This window comes from Coregonus lavaretus (genome assembly GCF_964263955.1).
Source record: "Coregonus lavaretus genome assembly, chromosome: 19".
Lineage (NCBI taxonomy): Eukaryota > Metazoa > Chordata > Actinopteri > Salmoniformes > Salmonidae > Coregonus > Coregonus lavaretus.
The window spans coordinates 11158727-11182184 of record NC_140006.1 but is presented as its reverse complement, the minus strand read 5'-3'; positions in this window follow the sequence as shown (position 1 = coordinate 11182184).

The following is a 23458-nucleotide window of genomic DNA, read 5'->3' as shown; positions in this document are numbered from 1 at the left end:
CCATACTACATTCTGGGTAAGAATATGGTTCTCTAGGCCTAGTTCCACTTATTTTCCAAAAGGTTCTGGGCCCATCCTCTTTCCTCTCATGTATGTCTCAAGGTTTGCAGTGGGTGGGTCAAGAGACCTCTTTCTTGTTCTCTGTAGAGACAGATTCTCAGACGTAGACGCATCACAGGAACTCATCTTCTGAATTATTATGACATTCGTGTTGTGTGTAGTCCCCCTCCCAGACAGTGTTTCCTCCCCAAAATAATTATTGCCCCAAACAACAGTTGCTTGCACCTTCACTTGAATGTTTGGGGGGATGTAATTGTCACCTCATTGTAGTTGCAGCTGTGTTAGAGCAAGGCTTGGGTGGTATCCAGATTTTCATATTGTCATACCGTTCTTCTGCCATCCTGGGATTTATGGTATTACCGGCATAGCACACAAGGGGGCGCTAAAACATCACAGAAAAAAAGGCAATTGGGACTCTATTACCAAAATGCTAACACAATTAGCACAAGTAATAGCGAAATCACACAGACAATGTTAGCTAAATGCTAACGAGCGAAAACGAACATAAACTAATTGCAAAGACAGGCAAATCCAGCTCATAAAGTTATACAAGCATAGCTAGTAACTACTGAATGTCATTTTCAGTGAGTGTGGACATTTTACAAGCGAAAGTGAGCGAGAGAAATTGTGCAAATGAACAAAGTTGTGATGCATGCTTTTCTGAAGGAAGAGCAGCATGTGTACACAGAGCAGAGGGGAGAAGAACAGAGGGGAAAAAACGCTAGTAGGAAGCACAGGGAAAAAATGGTAGCTGTACAGATAATACAGATAACAGATCTCTTTGACCTCTAAAACGCAGCAGAAAGCCGTTATAAGATATCTGATGGCAAACATTTAGTAGTGAATTACATACAAGTGTAATCACCTCATGTGCGCCGCACAACAGAGACTCGCCGATAGAACTCTATGGACTCATCAGCTCCCGCTTTCTCTTGTTGTGCTCTTTACAACGAACACGTGACTGGCTCAACTATTCTGGGGAAATATGGTAAGCTTCATAATGTTAAATAATGTGAAAAGACAGGTGAAATGAAGAACGCAATCTGCTTTATCTCCTAAAGTATTGCACAAGTTGACTGCAGGTATTAACTTAAAGGGGAATTTCACCCTGGCTCTGCCACGGCAGATAGTCATTAGTATATTAACAACATTAAGTTATCATGAACATCACAATTACCCAAACCACAAGCTAGAACTAACAAATTTTCATTTCACTGGAAGAATCGAAAAGTTTCGACTTCCTGTGTATTCGTCTGCTCATAGTGAACCACAAAGTCTGGAATTCATAGCGAATGCAGATACCGCCCACTAAGGTAGATGGGCATGCCCACAAACTTGGATGATGGCATTGTGCACTTCGAATGATGAACACACATCAATCTCAAGACTTCTGTAGGCAAGATTTTTTTTGACAATGTTTACTTTTGTATTTTAAAAAACATAATATTTGTGGGTAGATCAGCTTTAATATTGCAGATAGATTGTAGCTTCCATAAATGTAATTGTTTGCATCATTTCCAATCCCCCATATATTATTTGGTAAATATGTCGATTCCAGTATAAAAAATAAATGTATGCACTCACTAACTGTAAGTCGCTCTGGATAAGAGCGTCTGCTAAATGACTAAAATGTAAATGTCAATATATATACAGCACCAATTAAAAGTTTGGACACAGCTACTCATTCAAGTGTTTTTCTTTATTTTTACTATTTTCTACATTGTAGAATAATAGTGAAGACATCAAAACTATGAAATAACACATATGGAATCATGTAGTAACCAAAAAAGTGTTTAATCAAATCAAAATATATTTTATATTTGAGATTCTTCAAATAGCCACCCTTTGCCTTGATGACAGCTTTGCACACTCTTGGCATTCTCTCAACCAGCTTCATGAGGTAGTCACCTGGAATGCATTTCAATGAACAGGTGTGCCTTCTTAAAAGCTAATTTGTGGAATTTATTTCCTTCAAAAATGCATTTGAGCCAATCAGTTGTGTTGTGACAAGCTGGGGGGGGGGTATACAGATGACAGCCCTATTTGGGAAAAGACAAAGTCCATATTATGGCAAGTACAGCTTAAATAAGCAAAGAGAATTGACAGTCCATCATTACTTTAATACGTGAAGGTAAGTCAATACGGAACATTTCAAGAACTTTGAAAGTTTCTTCTGTGCAGTCGCAAAAAACATCAAGAGATATGATGAAACTGGCTCTTATGAGGACTGCCACAGGAAAGGAAGACCCAGAGTTATCTCTGCTGCAGAGGATAAGTTCATTAGAGTTACCTGCCTCAGAAATTGCAGCCCAAATAAATGCTTCACAGAGTTGAAGTCACAGACACATCTCAACATCAACTGTTCAGAGGGGACTGTGTGAATCAGGCCTTCATGGTCGAATTGCTGCAAAGAAACCACTACTAAAGGACACCAATAATAAGAAGAGACCTGCTTGGGCCTAGAAACACGAGCAATGGACATTAGACCGGTGGACATTTGTCCTTTGGTATGGAGTCCAAATGTGAGATTTTTGGTTTCAACCACTGTGCCTTTGTGAGACACGGTGTGGGTGAACAGATGATCTCTGCATGTGTATTTCTCACCGTAAAGCATGGAGGAGGAGGTGTTATGGTGTGGTAGCCACCCTTTGCCTTGATGACAGCTTTGCACACTCTTGGCATTCTCTCAACCAGCTTCACCTGGAATGCTTTTCCAACAGTCTTGAAGGAGTCCCCACATATGCTGAGCACTTGTTGGCTGCTTTTCCTTCACTCTGCGGTCCGACTCATCCCAAACCATCTCAATTGGGTTGAGGTCGGGGGATTGTGGAAGCCAGGTCATCTGATGCAGCACTCCATCACTCTCTTTCTTGGTAAAATAGCCCTTACACAGCCTGGAGGTGTGTTGGGTCATTGTCCTGTTGAAAAACAAATGATAGTCCCACTAAGCCCAAACCAGATAGGATGGCGTATCGCTGCAGAATGCTATGGTAGCCATGCTGGTTAAGTGTGACATGAATTCTAAATAAATCACAGACAGTGTCACCAGCAAAGCACCCCCACACCATAACTCTAATGAACTTATCCTCTGCAGCAGAGGTAACTCTGGGTCTTCCATTCCTGTGGCGGTCCTCATAAGAGCCAGTTTCATCATAGCGCTTTATGGTTTTTGCGACTGCACTTGAAGAAACTTTCAAAGTTCTTGAAATGTTCCGGATTGACTGACCTTCATGTATTAAAGTAATGATGGACTGTCGTTTCTCTTTGCTTATTTGAACTGTTCTTACCATAATATGGACTTTTACCAAATAGGGTTATCCTCTGTATACCCCCCCCATCTTGTCACAACACAACTGATTTGCTCAAACGCATTAAGATGGAAAGAAATTCCACAAATTAACTTTTAAGAAGGCACACCTGTTAATTGAAATGTATTCCAGGTGACTACCTCAAGAAGCTGGTTGAGAGAATGCCAAGAGTGTGCAAAGCTGTCATCAAGGCAAAGTGTGGATATTAGAAAAATCTCAAATATATTTTGATTTGTTTAACACTTTTTTGGTTACTATATGATTCCATAGTTTTGATGTCTTCACTATTATTCTACAATGTAGAAAATAGTAAAAATTAAGAAAAACCCTTGAATGAGTAGGTGTGTCCAAACTTTTGACTGGCAGTGAATATTTGGTTTGTTTTTAGTCCTGTCTTTCCTCTACCCTCAACCTCTCCCATCCATTTTTTTATGTCCATCCAGTTTGATTTCTATTTGCCACATATTTTTTAATTTGCTGTTTCACAAAAGTTCTGAACCTATATACATTTTACAGAATATGTGTTATCTTGTTGTTATTAGTCCCACCCTTCAGGTCCATTCAACTCCTCCCATCTATCGCTTAACACCATTTATATTGGATTTCTATTTGCCATATATTTTTCAACTGTGCTGTGATGCTTCACAAAAGTTTTGAAACTTTCTATTCCCATAGTTTCTACAGATTATAATTTAAAGATAAATAGTTTTGCTAAAAGTATTATTAAAATTATTGATCGATTGACTGTGACTTTTCAAATCACCCAGTATTGCTATCTGCAGCGTTAGCTCCAGGTAAATGTTGAAATTCTTCAGCCATTCCAGGACCTGTGACCAAAAACTATATATGGACAGTACCAAAATATTTTTGACAATGTTTGTTTTTCACTAACGTTTGTCATCATGCCTGTGTGGTGTTCTGTGCCTGGCTGTGCTAATTGCAAACCAACGCGAAAATTATTTATCTTTCACCTTCCTACCTACCAGAGATTTACACCGATACTGCCAGTGGCTTGCGGCTATCAAGAACGATGCGCCATTCGGTGACCAAATATTATCAGAGAGATTTTCAGGTTGAACTGATGGGGAATCCATTTCGACGACAGCAGAGTAAACATGTTTGTTCGTTCTATCTTTGACTGACGTTAGCTAATGTAAGCTAGCTAATGTTAGCAATTGCAAATAAGAGTAGCTCAGTCTGGTAGCCATCTATTCCACCCTTGTCTGGAAAACACTCCGTTACTAAAAATAGAATTGTTGATATTGCTAACTCACTCTCTGTTTGCGTGTTGGTAGCAATGATGAATGTGTAATAATCATCTATGGTTGGTTCTCAGCTGGCTAGTAATCTTGCTGCCAATTTAGTGACGATAGTTAGCCAACAGCAAGCTGACAATATTGAAATGTCCATGTTAGGTATGCTAAGCTAGCCAGTCTAATAGAGATCAATACAATTAGTTGGTTGGTTAAATTGTGTATTGTATTTTGTTTTAGGTGGTACAGAATCTGATTCCACCAATACGCGCTTCCAACCCCTAGCTTTGCACAAGGTGAATGTAAATTGGCAAAAAATATTTTTAAACTGACGGCTAAAATAGCTCAATTTACAGTAAGCATTGTATAAACATTAATTGGGTAGTGTTTGTGTTATGGGGTTACAGGTGGTTAGAGGTAGCCTGAGGACCACAGAGAACCTTCCAGACCATCAATTTAGTCTACCCCTCTTCTCTTTATACGTTTTTTTTGTTTGAAACTCAGGTTATCTGGAGTCATTCCACAGTGCCCTGCTGAAAAATACCCCAAAGCTGCAGCATTTTGGGTACACAAACATGAGGGAGCACAACAAGATTGTGTGACAGAAACCAGCAAGGGACACTGAAAGGTATAAAATCAAGACTACAGCAGTAATGACACAATCACCAAATGTTTGTCTGCAGATTCTCAAAACACAATACAAAGACAAGTCTACAAAAATCCCCTGCAAAGGGCTACTATTGACAAGAATGATCTGTCAAAGTCAATGGGCTGGGGAGGTTTACAGACAGTACTTTGAGATGAGGAAGGACGTTTTGGTTGTGCATAAGACCAATTGAGGTGCCATTTCTCCTCAATCTCCCATACACAACAATTCATACTGTGTAAGAACTGCCCTCCTAATGTAACAGTTCGAGGCAAGTGGAAACATAACCAACCCTGTTACACTTTCTTTAGCCCCCCAGCCCATTCACTTTATTGACTGATCTTTCCTCTCAAAAGCTGGTCCCAATGTCCCCTAAACAATACGCTAGCTGGTCCCATTTGGTTGACACCTTTACCAACAAAGTCGTGTTGCCCTACGTTCCTTCCACAAAATGTGTAAAATGCTAACACCACAACAATGTCTTTCCAGGAGACATGCAGTACCAGAAAATATTCTGCAAGAGGACCAAACAGTTGGTGGTTAAACCCTACACCACTTTCGGCAGTCTTATCCAGCTGGCACTTCACCGCAGACAGGACAAGACCATTCGCCATAAGCACAAAGTCTCAGCTTCCCCAGCCCACCATGCCGAACACCATTGCCAGTGTACCGAAGCCGGATAAAGGACGACACAGGCAACCTAATTCTGATATTTTTTTCACTAATTGGTCTTTTGACCAATCAGATCAGTTCTGAAAAAGAGCTGATGTGATTGAGACCAATTAATGGAAAAAATATCAGAATTGGGCTGCCTTTGTAAATGCAGGCAGTGTGGCTCAGCACAAGACCATGTAGAACAGGGGTCTCCAACCCTGTTCCTGGAGAGCTACCCTCCTGTAGGTTTTCGCTCCAACCCTAGTTGTAATTAACTGGTTCAGCTTATCAACCAGCTAATTATTAGAGTCAGGTGTGCTAGATTAGGGTTGGAGTGAAAACCTACAGGACGGTAGCTCTCCAGGAACAGGGTTGGAGAGCCCTGATGTAGAACCACCATAAAATAAATATGGATATTTTCTATAAATCTTAGAAATGTATGGATTCACAGAATATATTTGTATAAGATGTACAGGGCTCTGTAGCATCAAACAGATGCTAGACATTCAGATATCCAAAGAATGTTTATTTGTCAAAATAAAAATAAAAATCTAAAATACAGGGGCGTGTACAATATTTAATGTTAACTCAAGAGAACTGGGTATTCAACAAGAATGTTATTTGGTAAAAGTAACATACCCCCTAAAAATGTATGAACAGTGTAGTACAGTTCAGTGTGTCCGAGCGTGTATCAGGTGTAGAGACACAAGTGCAGAGAACTGTAACTACAGATTGTTACACCAGATAATGTGATTTACCTAAAGATTTTTGCAGACTTCTTGTCTATTTCAAGTCTTCTTTCAATGATCTAGACAGGTAGGTGTCCACCCCAAAGTGCTGCATGTCATGATGACTGTCACGATCGTCTAGAACAGATGAGGACCAAGGCGCAGCGTTGCAGGCAAACATACTCTTTATTTAGAGACACGATCAAAAACAACAAATGATACGTGACAGTTCACGGTCTAACATAAACAGACTAGAAACAAGATCCCACAAACTCTGTGGGGAAACAGGCTGCTAAAGTATGGTTCTCAATCAGAGACAACAAGCAACAGCTGAATCACGTTGCCTCTGATTGAGAACCACACTGGCCAACATAGAACAACAATACCAGAATGTAACACAAATGAAAACTCACACCCTGGCTCAACATACTAGAGTCCCCAGAGCCAGGGCGTGACAGTACCCCCCCCTAAAGGCGCGGACTCCGACCGCGCCAACCAAATACCCCAGGGGAGGGACCGGGTGGGCACTCCGCCTAGGCGGCGGATCCGGCTCCGGGCCTGATCCTCGCTCCCTCTCCAACCCCCCAAAGTATCCCTGGTCCGGTCTGGCCCCGCTGGCCGGAGCTGGACTGCACACTGGTGGAGCGGGTTGCTCTAGCTCCGGCGTGAAGCATCTGACCGGTGCCGGACCAGGCACCGGTGGAACAGGCACGGGACGTGCCGGACTGACGACGCACACCACTGGCTTGGTGTGGGGAACAGGCACGGGCCGTGCCGGACTGACGACGCACACCACTGGCTTGGTGTGGGGAACAGGCACGGGCCGTGCCGGACTGACGACGCACACCACTGGCTTGGTGTGGGGAACAGGCACGGGCCGTGCCGGACTGACGACGCACACCACTGGCTTGGTGTGGGGAACAGTTTTGCCAAGGAAGCGCTGCACCTCCTTTACCGTGGTTGGAGTCGGCCAATTACGCACTGCTGAAAAGCGATCTCCTTCATCTCCACACCTGAGGTGGTAATGCGGTATCCGAGGAAGGAGATGGACTGTTGGAAAAACAGACACTTTTCTGCATTGGCATAAAGGTCATGTTCCAACAGTCAGCCCAGCACTTTGCGAACCAGGGACACATGCTCGGTGCGTGTAGCGGAATACACCAGAATGTCATCGATGTAGACCACTACACTGCGACCAAGCATGTCCCGAAACACCTTGTTCACAAAGGACTGGAAGACGGTTGGAGCATTCATCAAACCGTACGGCATCACCAGGTATTCCTAATGCCCCGTGGTTGTGCTTAATGCTGTCTTCCACTCGTCCCCCTCTCGGACACGCACCAGGTTGTACGCACTCCGGAGATCTAATTTTGTGAAGAAGTGCGCCCCATGCATTGACTCAATTACAGATGGAATGAGAGGTAGAGGATAACTATAATGTATTGTCCCCTTGTTCATTGCTCGGTAATCAATGCAAGGGCACAGACCTCAGACTTTCTTCTTCACAAAAAAGAAACTCGAGGAGGCGGGCAAAGTGGAGGGACTCGGAGACATGTCTCCATAGCCTCCGTTTCAGCCTGCGACAGGAGGCACAGCGTCTACCCGGAGGTTTATCGCGCAGTCCCCCGCCTGATGAGGTGGTAATTTGATCGCCTGCGTTTTGGAAAACGCGTGCGCCAAATCGAGGTATTCGGGGGGAATGCGCATGGTGGAGGTACCGTCTGGACTTTCCACCGTGGTTGCACTAACGGAAACAGCTAGACACCTACCCTGACACTCTCGCGACCACCCCGTGAGGGAAGTGGATGTGTAGGGTACAGTGTGCAGCAGAGGGCTCTGAACAAGTGTGGGTGTTCGATACCTGGGGTGACGCGAGGGTGCCCTGCCTGCCGCCTCCAGACCCAAAAGTACGCTGACGACAGCGTGCAGTAGAACGTACTCTTGTGCCACAAGAGTGACACTGGTGCTGTCATCCTCCGCTCTCCCGGATCGCCGCACCACCCAGCTTAATCATCTTGTGATCCGGGTTGGGGGGGGGGGGGGATGAAATGGGCAGGCCCCTTCCAGGACGTCCGCTAGAAGCCAGCAGGTTGTCCAACCGGATGGCCATGTCCAAAAGTTGATTGAAGGACAACGTGGTGTCCCAGCTGGCTAGCTCCCTTCGGATGTTCTATCGCAGATGGCACCGGAAGTGGTCGATGAGGGCCCGCTCGCTAGAGTACGAAACTCCAGGGCAAAGTCCTGCGCAGTCATTGTCCTCTGCCTCAGGTGGACCAGCCGCTCACCCGCCTCTCTACCTTCGGGCGGGTGATCGAAGACGGCCCAGAAGAGGCGAGCGAACTCCCTGTAGTTGTCCAACGCGGCTCCTCCATCACTCCAAACCGCGTTGGCCCACTCCAGGGCTTTCCCCGAGAGGCAGGAGACGAGGGTGGACATCTTCTCCCGCTCCAATGGAGCCGGGCTGATGGTCGAGAAATATACAAGGAGCTCCACCGAGCTTCTCTAACCTCCACAATAAACAATCACACACAAAGACAAGGGGATAGAGGGAACATTTATACAGGTACTGATGAGGGGATATTAACCAGGTGTGTGTGTGTGTGTGTAATAAACAAGACAAAACAAATGGAATGATGAGATGAGGAGCGGCAGTGGCTAGAAGGCCGTTGACGACGAATGCCGAAGCCTGCCCGAACATAGAGAAGGCAGCTTCGGAGGAAGTCGTGACATGAACTGTGTCAGCATAACATAACATTAGGGTAGACTAGTTGAACATGCATACATGTACACAGGCACAGAGATTACAACCATATCTAGCCTAATAGAAAGAAATATGCCATGTCTATCAGGCATGCTTAGGCAAATATTTTTGATAGTAAAACCAGCTTCAGTTTTAAAGGTGGTCCTCTGTAGCTCAGCTGGTAGAGCACGGCGCTTGTAACGCCAAGGTAGTGGGTTCGATCCCCGGGACCACCCATACACACAAAAAAAAAAAAATTATGCACGCATGACTGTAAGTCGCTTTGGATAAAAGCGTCTGCTAAATGGCATATTATTATTATTATTATTATTATTACAACAGTAAATTGTTGTATTATTGTTTCTTCTCACTGTTTGCCAGTAAACTTAGCTAGCTAGTTTGCTGGATATACAATACTTGTTATTGTATCTGTTTGTATCTGTTTGGAATCCTTTCTTGCGTTATGCCTATACATTTATGAGATTGAAATGCATCCACGGTCATAATCATAACCATTGTCAACCCTCGTCAATTATGTTACATAGCTAGCTAATAAAATGATTTACAGTTGCTGATGTTACACATGTTTGCTAACAAGTAAACAATGTGAGGCATGGCGCATAACAAGTTAGTAGGCGCCAGGCTAACTAGCTAGCCAACTCCAGTCATGTGCTAACATTTGCTGGTAAACCTAGCTTTAGGTGGCTGGTTGTAACGTTGTAGCTTGCTGTTGAGTAGCCATTTTCTTTACTAAAAAGAGAAGAGGTTTTATAATCGAGATACAACAGATCTCTGATTGTAAAACCTCTTCTATTTTTGTCATAGATATGGCTACCGGTAGTTGTTTAGCTAACTTAGCTAGCTACCTAGCTAACTACATAGCTAAGTTAGAAAACAGAAAAATAATTTGATTTCCCCCCACTGTAACACAGTAGCATTTTAGCCAGCAATACACAATATGGGTTTTAGTAGATCAACTAAAGTTAGCTAGCTAGCTAGCTGGCTTGCAGGAAAAATTACTTAGCTAGGCACCATATTTGTCATCTGCCCTCTGGTGCTGGCATTGGCTGTAGCTGAGCTTCTAACGTTAGCTAAAACTATATATATTTTTAAACTATTATCTTCTTCGCTCTATTCAGGTTGAAACATGTATGGTTGAATGTCACCATGAGGCTAATAGATGCTCCATTGTCGAATTCGTGTTGATGAGAGGAATCACTTGAAGCCATTGCGTCTGGTCCGTTCTTTCAGTTTTACCCAAAGGACTGTGTTGTTAGTTTCCGCCTCCTTTAACAAAAAAGCCCGCCTTGGGGAGGGACGGGGGCCGGAGCACGAAGCACCGCCCAAAACAAGTTGTAGTCTTTCAGAGACTGGAAACATTTTGTCTGCTTGTGTATTTAGTAATGAATCCGCCGATAGGAACATCGCTGAAAGACGTCCAATGGTTCTATCTAACAAGGACAACCATATCTACACACACAAAAACGTATAGTGCGATCAGTATAACATAGAGCCTTCGAGAAATGCAGGACTACATTTATTTTTTAGATCTCGCCCCTCCCATCAATACACCGGAAACCGTCTTATCATTGATAGAAGATTTGTATGTTTAAAGTAATGACTAAAGTATTCCACCCCGAAACTGTAGTACTGTGTGAAATGTGTTAGAATCATTAGAACGTCATCTGATGAGAAGTGTAGCAGAGTTAGAGTCAGAACTAGGACATTGTGTTATTGTGTAGTTGTACCAGCTGGGTGCAACTTCGAGAACAAGAACAAAGAAAGAGGTTTTGAGACCAGACGTCCCCCCCACATGGAGGGGGAGTGAGAGGCTTGCAGAATGTTGTGAAACGCTATTACCATGTAGGAGTATAATAGGAAAATACAGCCTGCCTGAGCAGGCATAGCCTAGACTTAAAACTTGTGTGTATAAAAGGATTGACCCGTCTTGAGAGGGGCAGAACTCTCATGAATAAAATACTGATCTATTGCAGACTGGGACTTTGTTTAATTCTTCGTTAACCAGAGCCTTGCAACCTCTGGGAATTATTCAAAGCTTGAGTGATAGTTGAGTTCAAACATTGAGATAACAAAATTCTCGTGACAATCATTCAGCTCGAGAAGCCCAGACCTGCCTTCCACCTGTGCAATTATGTGTGAAACACATCTCACTGACTTAGAAATGCCTCGGGCATGATAAAAACAAGCACAGGTTCCCCCAGGGTGAAATTCCCCTTTAAAAAGTAGCTACAAATATTCAAAGAAATAGTTTTGACTCCATTGATGGTATTGAAAAACCATCCTGTGGCTTTTCCCAAATACCCTGTATATGGTATACTGCCTAAGCCTAGCTAGAGCTGTGTCATGTTCAAGCACCTGTGAGTGGGAGGAACAGTGCCTGACACCATTCAATAAACCTATCAGCTGAGCTGATCCTGTCATGTGACAAACAGCCATGGCTAATGAGGAATGCTTGGGCATGAGCCTTCTCCCTTTCATTGTGAGGTTCATAACATCCTGACAAGTTGATACAATCTCCCTCCTCTCTGACATTCACACGTACATTGTTAGTAGAGGGGTCTGTTGTCATGCCTGTCATCCAGGCAATGACATTTAAAAGCTCATTTGCGACCAGATTTGAGGCAGTTTCCAGTGTGAGTTGCTGTGCTGTTGGTGCCATGTGAGTTTAGAAGTTATTTTACACTTGTCCACAATTAGTGTCATGGCTGCATTGAACAACAGTCTTGTTTCTTTTGTTCCTGTGTCGTCTTCATGTTCATCTGATGATGATGATGATGATGATGATACAGCTGTGGCAACTCCATCTCCTTTACTCTTGCCTGAATGCTTAGTCCTATCGGACCTCACCAGTGTAAACCCCTTGATTTCCAGTTGAGAGTCCGATATGTGGTCCTCTGTAGCTCAATTGGTAGAGCATGGCACTTGTAACGCCAGGGTAGTGGGTTCGATCCCCGGGACCACCCATACGTAAAAATGTATACGCACATGACTGTAAGTCGCTTTGGATAAAAGCGTCTGCTAAATGGCATATTATTATTATTATTATTATTATTATCATAGGACGCAGCCATATTTCGGTGTAGCACATGAGAGAAGAGTCTCTGTACTCAAAACAGTACCTTGCACTCATTCGGATCTCATTGATTTTGTTGCCAATCGAGCACAGACAGGAGAGCCAGTCTGGAGCCTCTCGCATGCAGCCGCCGGTGTATTCCCCCTCATCTTCCCCATTTTCTCCTTCTCCTCACCCGTACCTCCATCGGGATGTTGTAGTATTCCGGAGGTCTTGTTGTTGGTGGTACTAGTGAGCACAGGGACATTAAAGTCTCCCTCGAGTACATCGGCTCCGTGGTGCTCGCTTGCATGTTTGTAATCCTGTTGTGGTCTCCGCTTGACAGCCAACGCGTGTGTATTCCAAACACACCGTATAGCAGAAGTAGCACTGTGATCACAAAGTTAATCTTTTAGTCCATTTGTGTAATAATCCGCAGTGGGTATACAAGTCATTTTATCTCACATAAATGATGGCAAAAACATTAAAACACAGACACAGTTTTCAAGATCAATGCAGGTAGCCAGTGCTTCCTTACACAAGCAAGGAAGCACTGGCTGCACAAGCAGAGCAGAAAGTAGTAGGTTTTTAGGAAACACAAATCCTACCCAAGCAAGGAAGCATTACACATGCAGAGCAGAAAGTAGTTCACTTTTAGCAAACACAAAACTGATATCAAGATCCAAAAGTTGCAACACCTATGGGAACAAGTACTCTCTCCCCACTAACAGACACCTAAGTCGGAGCCGAATCTCGTAGTCTTCATGTTTTTGAAAAGTTTGTAAATTGCGTGACACATTCTTCTTCAGGTGAGCTGAAGAGAGAAGAATTGAGGAAATGAATACGAGCACCAGTATTATAGCCAGGAAGGCGGGGCTTCCGAGGGTGGGCTCGGCATTCATTGGCCCATTGGGCGGGATTTCAGTTTTCTTCAGGTGAATATGAGTAGTCTTTGACTTCCCATAGTATGTTATACCGAGTGACCGACTGAAAAGGAACAGGAATTCCTGATCTATAAGTAGGAATATCCTATATCTGACCCACCTGGCTGTTGCCAGAAACTGTCTGGTGGGGATAGCATTCCTGGTAGAGCTGGCATATGACTGAGCAGGTGGGGATTGCACTGGGTCTTTATAACCCCCACAGCTCTCACCAGCAGGTTGGACTTCAGCCCACTCTTAGTCTGGCCTATGGCAGCCATTAGAGAATGTAGCTCTGTGACACGGAGATGTCCCAACATCCTCCACAGCAGGGTTTCCCAAACTTGGTCCTGGGTAGACTTGGGCGGTATAGGTATATTCCGTATACCGGGGTATTTGTAAATAGCCACAGGATGGCTTTTCAATACCGTCAATACCGTTGAAACTATTTCTTGGACGTTTTTCAATACATTTTAATATTTGTAGCTAATTTTTAAGTAAATACCTGCAGTCTACTTGTGCAATATGTTAGGAGATAAAGCATATCATGTTCTTAATTTCCCCTGTCACATTATTTTACATCATGAAGCTTACCATAGTTCCCCAGAACAGTTGAGCCAGTCATGTGTCTGTTTGCAAATAACACAACGAGTGAAAGCGTGAGCAGGTGAGTCCAGCTGTGTAATGATAGGGGTCCATTTTAGATTGAAAGTCAGCAGCAACTGTAATGTTCCTTCACGGACAATACATTAGTGCAACACACAGCTTAATTTTCATCAGATGACAACAGAAGTGCAACGCTATTTGGCTGGCAGCCACAGTAAATGAGCTTACGATGAAAAAACCAAGTAATGTTTTGCTAAAATGATGCATGGCCATCATATTTCTAATGTGTATCATAGAAAGAATGTAGCCAGCTAAATTTCATAATATTTTTCTTAAAGTGAATCTTAAATTTTACCGGAGAAAAGTAGGCTGGCTACACCGAGAACAAAGTAGCAGAGAAAAAAGTCAGAGCGTTGTCTGCTGATAGAATGCCTGTTGGTGAATTCTCATCCAAGTGGAGAAGTGCAACTGAAGCACAAAATTAGTCTGATGCTGAGCAGAAATTACCTAATGGCAAATGTTTCTTACAATTGCCTCTTCTACATCCCCAGCCATATAAAATGCTTTGCAAGGATGAAGGTAAGAAGAGTGACACCGATAGTTCAGAACAATGCGAGGTACAGTGCATTCGGAAAGTGTTCCGACCCCTTCACTTTTTCCACATTTTAATAAGTTACAGCCTTATTCTAAAATTGATTAAATAGTTTTTTCCCCTCATCAATCTACACACAAAACCGCATAATGAGAAAGCAAAAAGAGGTTTTAAGAAATGTTTGCACATTTATTAAAAATAAAAAACAGAAATATGACATTTACATAAGTATTCAGCGGTTACAACCTCAAGTCTTCTTGCGTATGACGCTACAAGCTTGGCACACCTGTATTTGGGGAGTTTCTCCCATTTTTCTCTGCAGATCCTCTCAAACTCTGTCAGGTTGGATGGGGAGTGACGCTGCACAGCTATTTTCAGGTCTCTCCAGAGATGTTAGATCGGGTTCAAGTCCGGGCTCTAGCTGGGCCACTCAAGGTCATTCAGAGACTTGTCCCGAAGCCACTCCTGCGTTGTCTTGGCTGTGTACTTAGGGTCATTGTCCTGTTGGAAGGTGAATCTTCGCCCCAGTCTGAGGTCCTGAGCGCTCTGGAGCAGGTTTTCATCAAGGATCTCTCTGTACTTTGCTCTGTTCATCTTTCCCTCGACCCTGACTAATCTCCCAGTCCCTGCCGCTGAAAAACATCCCCATAGCATGATGCTGCCACCACCATGCTTCATCGTAGGGATGGTATTGGCCAGGTTATGAGCGGTGCCTGGTTTCCTCCAGACGTGATGCTTGGCATTCAGTCCAAAGAGTTCAATCTTGGTTTCATCAGACCAGAGAATCTTGTTTCTCATGGTCTGAGAGTCCTTTAGGTGCCTTTTGGCAAACTCCATGCAGGCTGTCATGTGCCTTTTACTGAGGAGTGGCTTCCGTCTGGCCACTCTACCATAAAAGCCTGATTGGTGGAGTGCTGCAGAGATGGTTGTCCTTCCGGAAGGTTCTCCCATCTCCACATAGAAACTCTGGAGCTCTGTCAGAGTGACCATCGGGTCTTGGTCACCTCATTGACCAAGGCCCTTTTCCCCGGATTGCTCAGTTTGGCCGGGCGGCCAGCTCTAGGAAGAGTCTTGGTGGTTCCAAACTTCTTCCATTTAAGAATGATGGAGGCCACTGTGTTCTTGGGGACCTACAATGCTGCAGAAATGTTTTGGTACCCTTCCCCAGATCTGTGCCTTTCCAAATCATGTCCAATCAATTGAATTTACCACAGGTGGAGTCCAAGTTGTAGAAAAATGTCAAGTATGATCAATGGAAACAGTATGCACCTGAGCTCAATTTCGAGTCATCATAGCAAAGGGTCTGAATACTTATGTAAATAAGGTATTTCTGTTTATTATTTTTAATACATTTGCAAACATTTCTAAAAACCTGGTTTTGCATGCACACATTTAAAAAAGATACGTTACGTATTATTTTATCTATAAAATGTCTTGCACAACTAGCTAAATTTGTTTTTTTTTAGCACTTTACACATTTATTTTGCGATTCCACCCCTGTAAACGTCATTTGCCTGAAGACTCGCAACTGAAGAAGGAGAGTCTCATTTCATACAATAACTTTTGTTTCTATGTTTCTCTTCTCGCCTCCGCTCCTCAATTAGGCCTACCTTTTTGTGTTGTTCTTCTTCTTTGATGACGACATGCGTTCCCCATGTTGCCTATAAAAATAGTCTTTTTTCTTTGAGTCATTTAAGTAGATTATTACAAATGATGTCACATTGTCTTCCAAAATATGTTTCATGATAATTATTACCCTTATTAATTACATTATGAAGATTAATGTAATTATTTATATTTTGAAATTATTAGAACCAACAGTATAGGCTACACTATGGTTTGCCAAGCATGTTACACTTGGTCAGCACATTTAGAATAGGCCTATTATAACAGTCATTTTGTGCATTAACATTAGATTGCCTATTAAAATAGTTAAGCAAATATGCATATTTATATTTAATCATCAAGACCCTGGGGTAACACTTTATTTGGATAGTGCATCTGTAGATGCTCTACAGACTATCAGTAACATTTCAACTAACTATCTACTAACCCTAGCCCTAAACTTAACCCTTTCCTTAACCCTTATTCTAAACCTAACCCTAACCGTAACCTTAGCAAGCAGTTGCTTTTCAACCGAGAGTGTCCAAATTAAGTGTGACTGACATTGGTGCTTGCAAAAGTTAAATTTCATTGATTAATTGGATCTGTAATCTTATGTAATTTAATAAATAAAGAAATATTGACTGTTTTTGTTAAATGTACACACTGTGATTATATTAAGGAGTGTTTAGAATCACATATTAATGTTAAAATATTCATAAAAATGAAGGGAAATCGTTGCCTATGTTCAGCAGCGTTGTTCAATGTGTCGTTAGAAACCACTAGATGGCGCAAGGACATTATAATCAAAGTGTCTGCACCATAACGATTTCCATCATAAACATCCATAAACATAACCAATTTCATCAAGCTCAGTAGCCTATAGAAGCCAAGGAACTTCTTCTCACATTGGAAAATATCATGTTCAAAACCTCCCTGTTGGAAACCAGCTGTTAGTTTCCCATCAAGCAAACTCTGAAGGCCCAGGAGCTATAACGTATTCACAATATATTATGTCCTCTTGTGCCTTATTTCTTTATGATACAGTTTCATAATGCTTGATCTACAACTACATATAATGCAATGTGATATGGTTATATGTGTTTATAACCTTTGGGTGGCGCTATAGTCCAGTCTAGTCCAGTTAGTCATCACTTGCATGGCATGGCAGCCCACTGTAGGTCATTTCTCTCTCTACACATACACTCCCCTTCAATCCCTCAGTGGACAGGTGGCGTAACCATGGCGACGGCACTCTGTTCAGCGCCATAGCGATGCCCTTTGATCCCTGGAGAGGTGACCTTTGGCCTGAGGGTCATCAGCAAGGGTCACGGGGTCAGCACTGGCCAGAGGTGCGGTTAAAGCACTTCACTGATTGGCTATCATTTGCCCTGGCGATAGCCTCATCTATATAATTGGAGTATTGACCAATTGGCCCCTTGTACACTGTCCATAACACCTTATCCACTTTACAGGGCTAAAGTGTAGTGGGTAAGGCGTTATGTGTAATGTTTATGGGATTGGTAAATTCAACAACTGCACCACTTCAGTTGAACGTGTCTGTTTTGGGTCTGTGTGTCTTGCGAAAATATATTTATATTGTGATCATACAAGGTTTTTATTCAATGATTACCTGATGAATGAATAACCCACTATGGTTAAGGTGCAGGGTGGGCAACTGAGGTCCTAGAGGGCTGCAGTGTGTGCACAGTTTTGTAATTAATTAATAATATTCTTCAATTCAGACCACGTCTCGTTTAAATCATGTGTGTTACAGCTGAGCCAGAACAAAAACCTGTACATCTAGCAGTCCAAGAAATGGTGATACCTGTGGTAACATAGTAGCCTACAGTCTAAAGGAAATCCTGGCTGACCATACGAAGCAGTGTGATCTCATCCCTGCCCCTCTTCCTTCCTTCTTCCTGATGATTCATTCCCCCTGAGCAGATGGCTTGTCAATATCAACATTTTAATCTTACAGGCAGCATGGTGATGCAGACAGCCCCACGGACGAGCTCCGAGCAGAGGCGTTACGAGCCTGAGGGGTGGATGTATACAGGGGGAGGGGGGAGGAGATAGAGTTGTTGTTAGACAAGGACAGAGAAAGGGAAGAAGGCTGAAAGAGAAATGAAAGAGGGATGAGAGAGATTTAAGGAAACATAGGGAATATAATAAGAGGCTGGAGAGAGAGCAATGGAGGAAACACAGCAGGTTGTATTAACTTTATTAACAGTTAAGATGAAAAGTACATTAATCTATTCTCTCTTCAATCCCATTCGTCAAGTATCAAATGGATGGTCTGAGAAACATACTCCCATTGTTTGAGAAATGCCTGAACTCAGCAGAATCCCTAACGATAATGGCCAAGTGAATACTGGGCTAAAATGCATGTAGAATCCATCATTCTCAATCATTCTCAGCCATCAAATCTCCGGGCTTCTTCAGGGCGAGGATGTCGGAGAACAGTGATTTATTGGGGAGAAGTGCTGTCTTATTTTACTGCAGTAATACAACCTTGTACTCCACTGACCTTTTTGGGTACCAGGCTAGTAAAAACACTTCCGGTCCAGGGGGCCTGCCAGTAAACATGATGGGCTACTCGATAACAATCCCCTCCCCATCACCTCCACATCCATCTCCAGGGCTCAGAGGTATATATTTTTTACAATACCCCTTGATCCTTAACCCCTCAACTCTGACCCCAACCGCATGGTCCAGATTACACTGGGGAGCGACAAACCTTGTACCCCACCTTCTCTCTCTCTCCGGTGTCATCTTTGCTTCCCTGGGTTGATTGATTTCATATAACTCCCCTCCTATCGGATGGTTATTAATAGTTTTATCTGATCTTCCTATCTATCTGTTTAGTATACTAAGAAACCACAGGAGGTTGGTGGCACCTTAATTGGGGAGAACCGGCTCGTGGTTATGTCTGGAGCGGAATTGGTGGAATGGTATCAAATACATCAAACACGTGTCTTCCATCTGTTTGATGCCATTCCATTCACTCCATTCCGGCCATTATTATGAGCCGTCCTCCCCTCAGCAGCCTCCGCTGTAAGAAACCTACTCTGGGCTGTCAAGGGTCTGGGCTGGTCAGGCTGGGCTGTGGGAGGGGGGTGGAACTATTGCCTTTTCATTGGAAAAGAGGAGAAATACTTGCACACAATGTAAATGGTCCCATAGTTTTATTATCAACATTAGCTGTTGTTTCTACATTCAATGTATCAACATAAACATTGCACCTGCAATCATGTACACTTTCCCTTCTCATACACACCACCCTCAACTCAAGCCTGGTCTCATAGACTAGACGTACCATAGTAAACATAATTCCGGGACACACAAATTAGTATGATCTGTCAAGTTTGCTATGGCTACATAAGACAGAACGTTACTTAAGGCAAAAACTAAAGTAGGGTGGGTAGTCGGGGTGGATGGGTAGGCATATAATGTGAACGTCTAGCAAACCAAAGGTTACGTGTTTGAATCTCATCATGGACAACGTTAGTATTTTAGATAATTAGCAACTGTTCTACTATTTACTACTTTTTAGCTAATTTGCAACTACTTCCCCTAAACCTAACCTTAACCCTTTAACCTAACTCCTAATTCTAACCTTAACCTTAACCCTAACCTTAACCTCTAAGCTTAACCCCTAACCCCTAGCCTAGCTAACATTAGCCACCTAGCCACCTAGCTAACGTTAGCCACAACACATTGGAATTCGTAACATATCATACGTTTGGCAAATTTGTAACATATTGTAAGAATTTCAATTCGTAACATATCATATGAAATGGATGATGGTCGTCCACAAATTAATACCATACGAAATGTAACATATCATACAAATTGGAGAGTGACAGGATTTACATTTTTACTATGTTACGTCTACCCCTGAGTCCAGGTTGTCTACTCATATACACTCTCTCCAGTGCCCTATACAAGCTAAACTAATACCCAAATACAGCCTTTCCTTTGGTCTCCTATGTCTTTCAATCTGATACACAATCTATCTTTCAATACCTCAGGGATGGACTCTGACAGACTTTGGAGTATTTTGCCAGGTATTTGACAAGGTTTGGTCCAGTGAACATTAGGAAATACAGGAATCCTGTGATGCTATGCTCTGTTAAGCACCTGCACTGCATAGAATTCAATAGCTTTCCTCTCTATTCACGACAGAAATGATTTTAGCTACTGGACCTGCAAAGAGGCCAAAACACCTGTGCCACCAACTAACCATATTTTCCTCTCCAACAAACAAAGGTATCTCTCTCTCTCTCTCTCGCTCGCTCTCTCTCTCGCTCTCTCTTTCCTTCTCCTAGTCTAAAACGATTTTATTCAGACCCATACATACATGAATAGCCTGGAAATCACATGCTGTGTGTGTTTGTACCTGCTGCATCCATGCATGTATTTGTGTGTGCCATTATATGTGATTCCAGACAGAGCAGAAATATGAGCATTTTCCAGCTCCCTTCCAATTCAGAGGGTTATTTGTCATCGGCAGAGTAAAGGATTTTAAAAAGTCAACCCAGGGCCCTCCCCCTCTCTATCCCCCTCTCTCTCCCTCTCTATCCTCCTCTCTCTCCCTCTCTATCTCCCTCGCTTTCCCACTATCCCCCTGACACTCGCCAGCTGAGATCAATAGGTTATTGATCAACTCTCTCTATCGCCAGCCCACCAGACTAATCACCTTAACACCAGCCAAACTCTCTCTTTCTCCATCTCTCTGTATCTCTCTCCCCATCTCTGTCTATGTTCATCGCTCTCACTCTGTCCACCTACCTCTCCTTCTCCATCTCTCCCTCTCCATAACACACAGTCAGAAATACCAACAAAACCCTGTTCATTGTTATATGCTCACAGAGCAAATGCTGGGGGATTTTTGTGCATTTATATATGCCGAGAGTCAAAACCAACCTCACACTGAAGAGGTAGGCAGTATGTAAAGTATATATCCCATTATAAGACTTACAGTACAGATATTGTACATGCCCAACAAACATCTGGGGCCAACTGGCCATGCATTATCTAATAAAAGAACAAATGCAAGCATTCTCTATCCCCTCCCTCCGTTTCTCTCATTCTGTCTTTGCTCGTGGGCAAAATCGATAGGTGTATGAAACAAGCATATTTTTCTGCCTCTCATAGTAGCCGACCAGGGGAAATGGGTGGTGGAGGAGCAGAAATGTTGGATTAGGGTGAGGAATTGGGTGAAAAAAAAACATACATCTTGTTAGTTGACATAATGTTATGTATTTACCTTCTTTATAAATCTTGTAGAGGTTGTTTGGGGTTCTTTACAGGCATGTTTTCGAAATATTCAGCACGTTATAGACATTCTACTGTATTCGTATGACTTACATGTATTTGCAGTAATTTTCCAAATATGCAGCACCTGACATTAGCACCTGTTTTATCGTACTAGCCTGACCATTCTCTAGGATAGGCTATCTCAGTAGCCAAAATGGCTTCCTCTCTTTTAATTGACCTGCACTGATGTGACAGAATGGTGAAAGCAAATTCCTGCCACAGAAAGCATCCACATTGTTTTCACCTTAACTGTGACTATTGGGATGCACTCTATTTGACTCAACATACACTACCGGTCAAAAGTTTTAGAACACCTACTCATTCAAGGGTTTTTCTTTATTTTTTTTTACTATTTTCTACATTGTAGAATAATAGTATCCCTGTTGGGCTTCACAGTGCTGTGAGTGTAAAGGTATTGTATATCTGACTGGTTAGGCCATGCCTCTGTATGGAGAAGATAAGAGATTCCCATATTCCCTAAACTAGACACAGCTAATCAGATAAGCCTCTGGAGAGATGGAGGATGACCTGTGACCTATAGGAATACAACAGCTAGAGTGGAGATCCCCATCGGGATCAAATGATTGGTATGGTTGGGCATTTGAATGGGCATTTTGTGATCTGCCCAGTATATATCTATCTGTCTGGGAACAATATGGATGAAAGAACAGAAGATCCTCCTTTCCTCACGCCATACCCCCATCCCAGTCCTTACTGTATATTCATATACACGTGCACACGTGTATGAGTGCATGCTCACAAGCCCGCACACAGAAGCATGCACACACATTCATAAGCGCACACACACTTCCCTGAAGAATCGATGGACTATTCCGTCTCAATCCATCTCCCCCTCTGTTACTTAGCAACCAGTGCCTCAGTGGAGCTAAAGGTTGTGGGAGTTTTATACCAGTGCATTTTCAGTAAATAAAATAGATATTATTCATATCAACACCAGATACATAATGTATGCTACAGTATGCTATATTCTAAAGTGGGTTTATATCTTTATTGAAGCATTGTTTGTGTGGACTGTTACAGAAAGTGATCAAGGTGCCATTATCTATTCCATAGGATATATTTCCAAAAATATATTTTACCTCAACAGGATCTCAACTTTGGACTAAATTACAGAGCAACGTATTGAACCGGCAACCAATGACATACAGGTAAATTGGAAATAGTTCAGCTACTTTAGGAGCTGATCAATCGTCAGTATTGTGGAATAATTGAATGGAGAAAGCTGATCCGAGAGCAGCACTGCCTTTCTTTCGATCCTATCAGTAACGACACATGCCTCAACGACGCACATTCTCTCTGCGTGGTGTTTTGGGAAACACATGTTACATCTTCGGCCGTTAGGAAAGATGCATTGTTAAAACACTCATAAGCCTAAGTTTCATCGCCATCGGGAAACCGTGCCAGATCAATAAATCAGTTAATACAAAGATGGATGAAGGAAGCAATATTTAATTTAATTTATTGGAGACAACAGGAAATTATGATCATGACATACAAGAAATACTGAAGGGCTGGTTCAAAGATACGAAGCCTCTCTTCTCATACCCCCTCCCCCCCTCCCCTAAAATCCTCATTCATTCAATATCATTGAAATCCTTCTGCCAAAATAGTTCACATGCACATACAGTTCTGAATTGTCCTATTGTTCTCCTGCTATGTTCTAATATGTGGTCATTTGCTGAGGATGAGATAAAATAATTATGGAAATTGTTTTAAGGTCATACCAAGGATCATTTTGCTATTTGATTTGGAATTGTAAGACCCCTTGAAGTCTAATTTATTTGATTTACAATTGATTTGATGAAAAATTGTATTTGGCCTTACTGCTATTAGCCCATACAAACGCATTGAATAACAGATTCACTACATGGAACAACAGATAGTCTCCAACAAAAATGTCTAAAGGGGGTGTGTTCTGAAGTGTGAATCCTAT